Here is a 13,340-nt window from a genome sequence, read left to right as displayed (position 1 = left end):
CCCTTAAGGTGGACGGTTATGAAACACCAAAAAGGAGAAAATGTGTTAGTAAAAAGTAGGGCAAAAGAAGACATCATTCTGCCTAAAATTTGCAGGTGCCAATTTATATCTGTAGGTGAACAGTTTTAATGGAAATGCAGGACATGTCACATAGGGGGGGAACCAAGAGCTGCTGATTGATGACATCAGAGCTTCTGGTCTCGCTTTTTAGGGGTCTTTACTTTCATCAGACTTGACCTGGATAATCCTTCAGATAAAAGACACTTTGCAAACAGAGAACAATAATCTGGCAGCCCTTCAAATAGAGGACTGCCTACAAAAGAGGATCCATGGCCACCCTGCCTTCCTTGTACCCACGTGTGCTTCTTATTCAAGAATCAAACGTGTTGGGGGGGGGGTGCATGGAGCTCAGGTGAAGAATTAGGACTTTGTTCCTTCATCTGAAACTTGTGTTCTAGTTCATCCAATTGGTTATTGTTCTTAGGTGGCGGACTTGGCCTTTGTCCCGAAATGTCTTCCAAAAATACTGATCCAAGGAAGCACCTCTGTGTTTTCCTTTCCCACCACTTCTTATGTACATATCCATTTCTGCCCAAGGGTTTCGAAGAGCTTACCAGCCGCTTCTTCATGAATGGCTTAAGCATGTGCCAGAGGGTGGTCTGAAGGCGCATAAGGCACCATGTTGAAGCTAAGCATGTCTGAGGCTGGCCTGTGCTTGGAGGGAGGCCACCTGGGAACTGCATGCAGCCACCTTGAGTGCCACGATGGGAGAAAGGTGGGATAGAAATATAATAAATGCACCCACCCCTGCTGTTAGCCTGCAGGTGGCACATGCAGCACAACCTTCTGCTCAGGCTGTTGATCATGCAGCCTGATCCTGTTTGCACCTCGATTAGAAGCAAAACACTGAATATGCTTTTTTTCCATTGCAAGGAAATATGGCCAGCAAGTTTTGAAATGTAATCATTTTTAGAGAAAGTGTTTTAACAATAATTCTCCTCCAATTTTCTGCACTGTGGTCTTTCAGAGGTGGGAACTGGCTGAAACTTGGCATTTAATCCTTGGAACAGGTTTGTCCAAGAAGCTGGGAAAGAACAGAGGCAGTCAATTAGCTCTTTATACACCCCAAGCATGTTGCAGTAATTCAGCGTGTTGTAACATGACTTAAGTACACTGAAGCAACAAGCAACTGTTTCATCAAAAACATGCTGGGCCTTGGTGGCTTTCATGAGCCAAAGCCACCTTACTCTGTCACATCCACTCAATATGTTAATTAAGCAGGATGCAGGTGAATAATAGCCTCCAACCTTCTGAAGTGTTGCTATCACAAGTAACAAGTCTGGTCCACGTACAGTATTGTGTTTCTGCCCAGTCCTGACCAGCTCTGTCTGCTCTTTGCTCCTGGCCTCCTTGATGCCTACACCAGTCCAGCAGTTTGAGTAGTTCTGGCAGAGCAGCGGAAAGTGTGCGTGGATTTGCCCTTTCTCCTAATGGTTCTCTAGCCTCTCCCAGGATATCCTTATCTTCCCAAGTCTTTTTGTGATTTACCATGCAGTTACTGCTCATCCAGATTAGGGGTTAGAGGTCTGGTGGGGATGGGGAGCTAACTCTGCATAGGCTTAGAATCTAACAGTCATGGCACAAAGGGTGGAAGCGACAGAGAGAAAGGAGGGAAGCAGGCATATCTTCCCTGCCATACTGATTTCCCCGCATGCAGCTTCCAGTTGACCTCAGTCTACTGGTTGATGGCAGGGGCTGGAGTGTGCCTTCCTTCGATTTTTCAGCCTTTGGGTGAATTGGCCATGGTGGAAGCAGAAATGGGCAGGTGGCTATCCTTCCTTCTTTAGCTTCCCCGAATCACATGGAAGGTGTGCAAAAGGTACTTTGCTTATCTTCCCCACTCATCCCAATTGCCAGGATGAATGCAACAGCACTAGCTCACTGCTTTCTATGGAGCAGCTTCTTATTTGCAGATGTTTTCCCATCAGAGGACCTTCTGCCCAGGTGCATCTGGAGCCTGCAGGAGGTCAGGGGGGCCGTGCTATTCCACTTGCCTCTGGCCAAAGTGGGACACTTCTTAAATCCATCCGGAAGATTCTTAAGCCCACCCAGGAGGATCAATGGCATGGAGCAAGTGAGGTGGTGCCCCAGTCAGATTTGCTCCAAGGTCCTGAGCAAAGAAGAAGACTTCTCCTTTTCCTTGGCTTTCCCCCACCTCTGCGTTAAGTCTGACACTGGGCTGCACTCCCCTGTTGTGTGCCAGCGCTGTCTTGTGCTGCCTCCCTCATGAACCCATCCTGACCTGCAGCATGCTTGATGTCAGTGCAGGACCCGATTCAAGGACAGTGGTCCTTCCTTGGAATTAGCTCAAAGGAGATGGAGGCCTCCATCTCGGCCAGCTTTGAGGGCTCTTTGGTGCTGCGAGTTCACTGCATCTCTTGCCTATCAAGTAGGCCACCTCACAGAAGTGGAGCATAACACACAGCCTGGCCATGGCTGCCATGGAAGATGCAAGCAGCCTCTGCTCTGCAGGTCCGGCACTGAAGCCGTCGGCCTGACCGGGCAAGGCTCTGTAGCACATTTCACCGCTTTTGGGAGACCGACGTTGTGGCAGAGGCAGTGGAAGACATAGAGGAAGGCAAGATCTACAGCTGCCTTGATGATGATGCTGAGGAGAAAGGTCCACCACAGGTCTCCGTGCTTCTTGCCAGCGTTGGGGGCGACCGAGTTCTCCAGCTTCCTCCGAGTGGTTCTGCTTCTTGGCTTTCCGACAGGCCACATGCATGAGGACAAGACGAGAAGGGCAGGTCACAAGGATAAGCTGGAGGGCCCAGAGGTGGATGTGAGAGACGTGGAAGAGCCGGTTATAGCAGCCGTTGGCACAGCTGGGCTGTAGCGTGTTGCACACAAAGTCATGCTGGCCACTGGACCAGCCCTCAGCTGCCACGGAGTGGACGAGCAGACGGAGGAAGGGCACCACCGTGGGCCATACACGTCCCGGAACTGTAGCGTACTTGTTCACACCACTCACAAGTTCTTGCAAAGAGGCCCAGCTCATCCTTTCATGCGGCTCCTTAGCACATCCAGGACTGCAAGAAGAAGGGAATGAGACAGAGAGCGCACAATTAATGGCCTTGATTAATGAACCCAGTGTCAGCCGGCACTGTGCATGCGCCCCACCCCCACCCCCACGCAAAGAAGCCTCCCCTCTCCTGTGTATTTTCCCTTTTTGCCATGGAAGCCTCAAAGCCCCCGGGTGGTCCGCACCGTATGCGACCATTTAGATGGTCCTGGCTAATTGCTGTCCATCTAAATCGACTCTTTTCGTGCTGGGACTAGAGCAGGTAAAAGCAATCACCAAACAGAGGGTTAGGTACCGAGCGGCAATGTGAGATCAGGAGAGTACCGGGTTGTTTGGCACCGGAAAATACCAAATATATCATTGCCACAGCACCGTACGTTTTGATCTTGAAGCCTCCCGCTCTTTGAAGGGCCTTCTCACAAGACCCCCTCTGTGGTCTTGGAGGGGAGGTATTGTAAGACGCCTGCGGTGGAGAAGGTTTGCCCTTGTGGTGCTGGTGGAGAGGTTGAGACAATTGAACACGTTGTTTCTTACTGTTGTTTTTATCAAGAAATATGGGCCAAGTTTATTTCTCATCTGTTTAGAAGGTGGCCAGGCAGATCTGATCCTGAGCTTGCCAGAAAGTTCCTTATAGGCACCAATGCGATGGGACAGTTGGGTGGCATGCAAACGGTTTAAATAAATAAATAGTAAGTAATGCCCAGCTAAAAGTCTGTTGCGCTAGGTTTTTGCAGCTGGCCTGCAAGATCCATAGAGATATTTTATGGAACGTTTTACATTTTTAATTAGAAATTGTAAAGGTAATTTTAAACAAATTGATATCATTTGTTTATTGTTATTTTGTCTTTTAATAGTTGAAATATCACAACCTATGGTCCTATTTCTAAATTGTTTATTAAGGACAAGCTGGTCACTGACTGTAATAAACTGCTGTTGCGGTTAATGCCCAGGACTGCTCTGAGCAACCATTTCCTCCTACTTAGCTGCTGTTATGTGGCCACTTGTCGCCTGACTTTATTCCTACTCAAGGCATCCCAAGCAACCAGGGGTCCCACACCAGATGGTCTGCTGTCACAAAGCGATGCATGTAACCATCTTTTGCACAGCCATCCTCAAAGGGTGGTGAGGGGTCCTGTGGGCTCCCCCTTTTGAGATTTACATGAGAAGGGGTGATTCCCCTGCTCCGGTCCGTTAGGAACAGAGAAACTGAGCAAGTCGGAAGGGGCTTCCCCGGCCCCAGCCTGCTCTGCTCATGAGAGCTGAGCCTTAGCATGTACAGTTACATCAAGGAAGCTTGTAGGAGATGAGCTATGGGGCAGCACAATGACCTATCCCATAAATCTGAAAGGGGACAGAGAGGTTGAGGCCGAGCATGGCCCTCCACTCCTGCAGAGGTGCTCTGGAGCAACAGGCCAAGAACCACCCTGGCTCTTTGTCAGCACACCTGGCACACAGCACACCTTAATCTCTAGGGCAGCCTTTTCCACCCTGGTACCCTCTGAATGTGCTGGACTACAACTCCCATCCCCCCAGTTGGCTTGGCCATGTATAGTCCAGCACTTCTGGGGGCCACCAGGCTGGGGGAGGCTGCTGTAAGGTTTCCCCAGCCCTTCAGGACACCACCAGTTTTTAACCAGGAGCATATTCAATGGGGGTGCAGCATGCATGAAGTTCTGCTCAGATGTGGAACTGCAGGATGCTCAGGGATTTGTATGCTCTGACACCCTGTAAAAGCTTCTGGGTCAGGCTCAGGGGACTGCCAGTTGCTATGTCTAGTCACTCCTGCCTGTGTCCCTCTGTCCTCATGATTTGGTGAGAGGCGACTCCAAAAAGCGCCCACAGAGGGGTAACCACTGTTACATACCTGCTGGGGTCCATACCTCATTTCTCCCTGTTCACCCCTTCTCTCCAAATGAATGAGCGGGGGGGGGGGGGGGGGGGCCAGGAAGTGCTCTTGGAAGCATCCAGGGACTGGCGAAGCACAGCCAGATGAGGCTACGCAGGGACCAATCCTGAAAAGGCAAAGGGAAGTTTGGGTTCTAACAGCAAGTCCAGGTAAATTAGAGTATGGAGAGAAGACAGGAATTGGGAATGCAAACAGGACTTTGCCCAGCACTGCAATGCCAGACTGGGCCTTAAACTGGGCTGCAGCTCTTCCTAGGGACAGGGCAGGGCAAAAGGAAGACCATATTTGGGTAAGGAAGTACAGCAAGGGAGCTACATGTCAGGGATGCAGATAGGACCCTGGACAGCTCTGTACTGAGTCACAGGTGGAGAATCATAGGGGCAGCAACAATAGACCTACAGGATGGCTAGCTCCTTCTCTAGGGACAGGACCTGTCTCTCAAAAGGAACTTCCTGAATTCTACACCCATTGGATTGAGCAGAGAAGGAGAGGCACTCTTTCTCCATCACAGTTTCTGTGCTGAAGCCCTTGGAATTTCAGAGAGGACAATGGGAAGCTGCATATGGGAAGGGGACAGGAAGAGCAAGCTCCTCTTGCCCTAGAGCTTTTGGTGCAGTAGGGAAACTCAGGCCTATTTCTGAGGGCAATTCCCTTGATCCACCAAACCACCAAACCCCAGGCCATGGCTTCTTCTAGGTGGTTGTATAGATTAAGCAAAGAAGAAGGGACAACCCTTTGGACAGTGCTCATCATGGAAAGGAAGATGTGGACCCATGGAAGAGAAGTCCCCTCAATTATCTTGCCCAAGAGTACGCTCCGCACATATTTCCAAGCCAGCACTGGTTCTCAGTAGTTGCTGGTGGGTCCAGATCACATCTGTGGAAGATTTGGACCCAGTTCTGACATTTGAGCCTACGGAAACGTCTGTCATTGCATGTGGGAGTTGAGACCAGACCGCAGGAGCTCTTGCATGGCACCTTGACATAGACCTCTGACCCTGGGATTTATGACCCCAAGCCTGGCTGAAGCCTGCATCATTTTCCTGTCCATTCCAATGCCCAGGTGCTAACTGCAGGTGGACAACAGTTCTGATGGTTGTTCATCTAAAAGCCAGTGTGGTGTGATGGTATTGGAACTTGGGGGGCCCAGACTCTAGTCCCCACACAGTCATGAAACTCACTGGCTGTCTGTGGGCCAGTCACTGATTCTTGTGTTTCACAGGGTTGTTTTCTTGGGTTCTTGCAGGAGGGAAAAAGACAGGATATAAATATAACCAACCAGCCAATAAATAATAGGATAAGACAGCCCTTTAAACAGAAGATGGATCATTGGCAGCCCTTCAGCCAAAAGGGGCTGTGAAAGAGGACCCATGGCCACCTGACCAGGTGGTGATGCTGGCCTTATACATTATTTAGGCCTAAACATCTAATCTGGGCCATCTGTATTTTTCTGCAACTTGGGTGTTTTAAAAAGCTCTCACCCAAGCAAAGAGGGCTCTTGAATCAAGTCATCCAACCCATCCTTCAAAGCTTTCATTGCCACTGAGTTAGCTGCTGCCTCCTTATTCCAGCTTTACTTGAGCAAGCACAGACTCTCCAGCTCTTTGCAGAATCTGCAGATTCCTGCATTTGATAAATTGGGTGTAGCTTTCCGGGCAAGGCAGCACATGAGTCATCCAGAGTGTCGCCTGTGGATGTAATGGTATGATGCACCAGGGTGACTTGATCCAGCAACAGCACAGGGTGTGAAAATACCACCTACAGAATCCCAGAAGGATATGAGGAAAACATCAGAGGAAAGTGGCCCCTTTTTCCTGCGTGTAGACAGACAGGACAGGCCCGGGTTGGAGACAGCTGTGGTCCCTCAAGGGAATTGTAAGATGCATTACAGCAGCTGCTATTAGATTTGCACAGGTCACGGTTGTGGCGGAAAACCTGGGAAAATGGGGCCTCTGTTTTTCTAGAGGGTGGAAGAGGTGGCACCCTGTTTGGAATTTGCATGTCTTTGTGCAATAAACAGCATTGAGAAAATCTTCTAGGTACTTTCCTCCCATGTCTGCTACCTAGGGCTGACTTCCTATGGTAGGTCTACTGGAACGTTCATAGATTACAATGGAGCCATGTAATTTGATTGGAATTTTGCCAACATAGGCAGGAGCACTGGAGAATTTGGTTCTCCCGCTTTCACTCCAGACTGCAACGCTTCTGTTGGAGTCCCCTTTGGTTAACTAAAATCAGCGCACCGAATGCCTTGGACTGGAGCAGGATGTGACTACCAAGCCCACTGGCCATGCGTGGCAGCTCACCAATGGCTTTGTAGGACACAAAGGGTCCGGTTTTGGTGCGCGAACCCAATCGAGCATGACAAGGATGAGAGAAAAGGGCTTTATTCTCGGGACTAATTTTAATCACAGCAAAGTCCAATCGACCAGGAACACATGGTGCAGTTGCCTTTTATGCCGTCACTGACCAGGTAACCCCAGCAGGGGTTCATTGCCTTGAAATTCCCACTGCAGACACTGATTGGTTCATCTGAATCCAGGTAGTTCCCGCACTGACCTGGGAGGCTAGGCTGCCTGGGAGGCTGGCCTTGTCGGCCTGGGGAGGAATTTCTCAATCTCTGCCTGCATGATTTGGCTCCAGTGACCCTGATATTTCTGGCAATGTGACCAGCTTGCTTGATTTTAACACCAGCCAGCGAGCCAGCCAGCCAGCCATTCCCCACAGCTTGACCAGCCTCCCAGTTTTGCTTCTGTGTCCAGTTCTGTGCACCAGGATTTAAGAAGGATGCAGGTATATTAGAAAAGGTCCAGTGGAGGGCAACAAAAATGATCCGGGGTTTGGAAACACTGCCCTATGAGGAGAGACTGAGCGATTGGGCATGTTCAGCTTTGAGAAGACTGGTGTGGGGACACACACACATGGTATGCCTCTATATGTACTCAAACACTGTCACAATGAGGAAGGTCTTCTTGCCGACGCCGGAGTGTAGGACATGGAATAATCAAGTCAAGTTGCAACAACCCAGATTCAGGCCAGATATCAGGAAAAGCTTCCTCACTGTCAGAGCAACACAACAGTGGAACCAGCTGCCTGGAGAGGTGGTGGGCTCTGCCACACTAGAGGCATTCAAAAAGAAACTGGACAGTCCTCTGAGTGGGATGGTGCAAACTGGTGTCCTGCAACAGCAGAGGTTGGACTTGATGGCCTTCATGGTCTCTTCCAACTCTACTATTCCATGTTCCTACCATTCTCCAATTCATGGCTGGTGTGTGTGGAAGGGGAACGGCTTGGTAGGTCACCGCTTCTGCAGACCTACTTGATGGCAGCCCTGAATGGGTTCACTGGTGTGGCTGTGGGACTGAAGCTCTTTCAGCTAGGGCTGATCCTGGGGCTGACCTGAAGACCCAGAGCTGGGGAGGGTAATGAAAGTGGTAGATGATTTGGCCATGGCAAACCATGCATGGCCCCCCACAGGTGATGTTACTTAATGAACATTTTATTATAAATGAAATTATTATTCCTTAAAAATTATTCCTTTTTATTTGCTCTATGAACATTTTGTTGTGATAGACTGACCAGCTGGGCATGTGCAGAGTTAGAGATGCACCGGTTATTATTTTCATTTTGCATATAGTTTATCTTTTTCTATAACTAGGTGGGGCTTATTCCCAGTTAAATATGTTCAGCTCCTGGGTGGCAGCGGCAGATTCTATTTTATTCTGGTGGTCATGAGGTTGCTATGATTAGGTGGCTTCCAAATGCCAAAACACACATCCTCAGAGTACTTTAGAATCGGGTTGGCAAGCTTTGCCTGTATTTGCTCTGTCTTATCAGGAATGCAGCAGCAGTCATTAGGTCTTGGCATCGGAGGCGAGCAGGATTAGATACCTGCCGGGGGCTGCCTTCCAGGAGGGGCTCACTGGCGAGACACACTCTGGGGTTGCTCCCCTTCTTCCCCATGGCTCGTCTTCTGTCTCCTCCACTGACCCTGGTGGGGGAGGCCATGAGAAGAATGGATGCCATGGCTTCTGTATGCCCAGCAAGCAAACAAGCATGTGGTAGCCACGGTGAGGGAGAAGAAGTGGTCCGAGAGCAGTTGGTGGCCATGGCACAGAGTAGCTAGACTCCCTCAGGGAGGGGGCTCATGGAGGTGTTTTGCCCAAGAGCCCTCCAAAACCTGGTACTGGCCATAAAATATGGAAGAGTGGTGGGGTGGAAAGGAACGTTAATAGCATATTCCAAAGAGGAGGTCTGCCCATGGTCAGCTAATGGACTCTCCCCGAAATGTTAATGCTAGAGTCTAAAATGAGCTAGCAGAGCCACTGTGGATGTAAGCTGTCAGTTAAATGTAGCACTCAGCAAAATGCCCCTCCTTTTGCCATTACAGCCCTCCTGGGTGGTTCTGAAACATGGGCTTTAGACTAGAATCATAGAATAGTAAAGTTGGAAGGGGCCATGAAGGCCATTGAGTCCAACCTCTGCTGTTGCAGGACACCAAGTTTCACCATCCCACTCAGATGGCTGTCCGGGTTCTTTTTAAATGTCTCCAGTTTGGGAGAGCCCACCACCTCTCCAGGCAGCTGGTCCCACTGCTGTATTGCTCCAGCAGTGAGGAAGCTTTTCCTGATGTCCAGCCTGAATCTGGGCTGTTGCAACTTGAATTGATTATTCCGTGTCCTACACTCCAGCATCAGCAAGAAGAGATCTTGACCTTCCCCTTTGGGGCAGCCTTTGAGGGACTTATAGAGGGATATCATGTCCCCCCTTTTCTCAAGGCTGAACATGCCCGATTCTCTCAGTCTCCCCTCATAGGGCAGTGCTTCCAAACCCTGGATCATTTTTGTTGCCCTCCTCTGGACCCTTTCCAATTTTTCTGCATCTTTCTGCAGATTGGGAAAAACAATCCATTCATAGATCATCATGGGACAAACTTTCCGTTTTTCTTGGCACAAAGAATAAACCCCATTTTCTTCTTTAAATAAGGAGCCCAGCTCTTACCTGTTGCCAAAACAGTTCCTCAGATGTAGCTTGCTTTTCTGTCGGTGTGCAGTCCCCAAGACTTCTCTGATCTGGGGAATGGAAAGGGCGCTTCTCTTAATGCTAGGTGTGGCTGCAGCTAGCAAGTTCAGTGACCCATTGCAATGCTCATAGTTTAAAACATAGAGAAACCAAATTAACTTGATATTTAGGCACAGGATTAGCTTTGGCTTATCGCCAAACTTCAAAGGCAAAATGCTGGTCTCCACATTTTGCTGCAGAGTCAAGAACTTGTGGGTCCAATCCAGCTCTTTGGGGGTCCCAGGCCATCCACTTTGGTGGTTTTGAAGCAGTAGGTGGTTTGGTGCTTTGGGGCTGTCGCTGCCGTTCCCCCCCATCCCTAATCTAAAAGGTTGTATTGCCTCTTCCAAGGCTCAGTAAGATCTTTACATTCAAATATGTAGCTTTAAAAAAAGATACTGGGGTCCTGTCCATTTTATTTATGTCCCCTGAGAGCAACTCCAGGAAGATGCTGGGCCCTCTGGTGGAAGAAAATGTTCAACGCCCATGCTCTGGAGAAAGAAAGGAGGGGTTGCAGTCCGATGGCACAGGTGTGTAGTGCAACAGCCTTGCAGGTTTGAGCTCGGCCAGTGCTAAGGTGGGACATTACCTGGGAATCTCATCTACGCATTTTTGAGTTGTATCATGGGTGGAAGCTGGATATCTGCACAATGGATCCAATGGATCTGCACATCCAATGTCCAACAGGACTTATTATTATTCACATTTTATTGAACATTGCTGACTTTTATATCAGAGACATGCCTTTCCCCCACCACTTCGATTCCCCTCTGGTTTAACATGCAAAGCACTACTTTGCCAACAATGGAAAGTCACAGATTTTTTTTGCCAGATACATTATCAGGAGACAAAATGTGATGTTTTGGAAATAGATGCTTAGGAGAAACCTTCTTAGCACCTTCTTTCCCCCCTCCCCAGCCTTTTACAGCAATAATAGTACATCAAAACCTAGAAAAAAAAGCAGAACTAAATAAACTCACATTTTATTTTTCTTAAAATCCAACATTTTTAACGTATATTTTTCATTTAGAAAACCTGGAGTGATTTTTCCACTTGGAGCACAGATTTATTTGTCCTCTGCTCTCCAGCCATATTTTTCTCCTCCCTTTTCTGTATTTGGCTGTTCCACTGTGGGGATCATGAGTCACATGTAATTTATTTTAAAAGATATTTTTAAATATCTTTTATTCTTACAAGAATATGCTTGCAAACATATATGCATGTATGATACTTTTTAAACATTTGCAACAGTTGAATTTGGCAAGCTGATGCTTCAGCTTAACATGGATCAATAAGATTAGGACAGACAAGGTAATCCTGTACACACCTACCCTGAAATAAGCCCCATTGGATTCAGTAGGACTTAGAGCCAGGTAAACATAGACGGGATTCCAGCCTTAAGCCCATACATGTCATTTCATGGATAAATTTAATTTTTTTGAATGGGGCTTGCTTCATTGAAATTAGTACTGCAACCTAATTTTTGTCTAAAGTTTTTTTTCCAGCTGGTTATTTTATAAATAGAGACATGCTATTTCGTTTTTTCATGTACTCTAGGGAACTTGAATGTACTCAATACATGTCTTTCTTGGTGGTGGCACCATATCTAAGGTATTCATTCATTATTATCAATTCAATCATTTTAATTCAATGATAGCATCTCTTCTTCATCAACATTTAACTGATTAAAATTCAATAGATTTTCATAGAACCCATAGTGCTCAGATTTTTAAGATATTGAAGGAAGTGTAATTTGATATTCAATAAACAAAGGCAATGGATCATTGCTTCATTAAAATGTTGCCTTGAATGCTTGCATTTTCATTTAACATTTCCTTTAAGAAGTCCCGTAAGAACCTAAAAAATTGACAAGCAGATATTCTTAATTTGCACTCCTACAACTGATGCTCAAAGATTAATCAACTAATCAACTAAAGTTGATTAAGCGTATGCATGCAAATTTATTTATTTATTTATTTATTTATTTATTTATTTTTATTAGAACATTTCTAGAGAAAATCCCATGGTAACCCACAAGTAAGTTTGTGTAGGATGGTTGCCTAAATCCATTGAAGCACCATGCAGCTCAATCCTAAGTAAGTTTACTCAAAAGTTAGTCCAACAAAGGTCAGTGGACCTTTCTCCATAGTAAGTTGGGTCTAGGATGGCAGCATAAGGAATGTAGATTTCTTATTATGTGCAGAATGGTTGCAGTTCAGAGGCAGAGGCTGTACTTTGCATGCCGGAGGTCCTGGGATCAGTTTCTGGGATCTTCTGGTAGGATCCCTCTCAGAAACTCCGAAGAGGTTTGATTAGCAGCAAACAAAACTGAGTAAATGCATCAAATGGCCTCATTCAATATAATACAGTTGTTTTTGTTAAAAAAAAACATCCTGTTTCTAACTTATGACAGTGTGTTGCTTTTTGTGCTCTGTGAAAAGATGATACAGAATTTTTCATGTAATAATAATAATAAATTACATAAATAATCCAGTTTGGGCACAAGAGATATGCTTTCTTGGTTGCTAAGGGAGAAAGAGAGAATTTAGGTCAGGGCGATTCCAGTGCCAAATGGGTCATACGATCATAAGAAGGGGTGACTCAGGCAAAATGGGCCATGATTATCCCATAGCAGTTGCCCCATCCATGGCAGTTAATTAGTCATGGAGAAGGTGGCTGTGGGGTGTGGTAGATTTGTTGTCACTTGCATAGTTGGGAAGAGCAAGGATAGGGAGGAAAGCTCTCCAGAACCATTCCCTTGCTTTGGACAGTTCAGGTGTGAAGGCCTGTGCTTCCAGTGTTAACACGGCACCACCCACTCCCACACACACACAGGAGGTCTTGGCAGGCTGCTTGGGCCCCACATTATAGAAGTGCAAGGAATCTGAGGAAAACATCCCTTGGGGAGGAAGGAGAATGCCAGGAACAATCCGATAAGTTCCGGGTATACTCACTAGCCACAAAGTGCAGGGTGAAGGTCGGGGGAAGAGCAGATGAGACAGCACATGGGTTGCAATGTGCTGGAAATGGGTGTAGCTAGACTGGAAGGCCTGTTTTGGGATGTCCCACTTGTATTTGATGCTTGAATCAAATATGGCCATGAGGAAGTGGAATGAAAATGGCAAGTGAGCAAGAGAGGCCAACTGAGCTGGGGCGAACCTTTGGATTCCTCCCTAATCTTCCCTCCCTCTGTCCCTCACATCGCATGCCTGCCTGCCAGGAGATGTTGCTGCAACGAAAAGAAGCCACTCTGGATCCCGCAGAAGGGTCGCCATCCCACCTCCGGGAGGAG

At 47.4% G+C, this 13,340-nt stretch overlaps 1 pseudogene; it reads right to left on the bottom strand.

Moving 5' to 3' along the window:
• Window positions 1-2,336: 2,336 nt before the first annotated feature.
• LOC123020789 lies at window positions 2,337-3,058 on the bottom strand (annotated as a pseudogene).
• Window positions 3,059-13,340: the final 10,282 nt, after the last annotated feature.

The sequence above is a fragment of the Varanus komodoensis genome, unplaced genomic scaffold (assembly GCF_004798865.1).
Source record: "Varanus komodoensis strain SLA01 unplaced genomic scaffold, ASM479886v1 scaffold15, whole genome shotgun sequence".
In the NCBI taxonomy this organism is placed as follows: Eukaryota; Metazoa; Chordata; class Lepidosauria; order Squamata; family Varanidae; genus Varanus; species Varanus komodoensis.
Note: the sequence above shows the minus strand (reverse complement) of the source record. Positions and strands in the feature narration are given on the sequence as shown.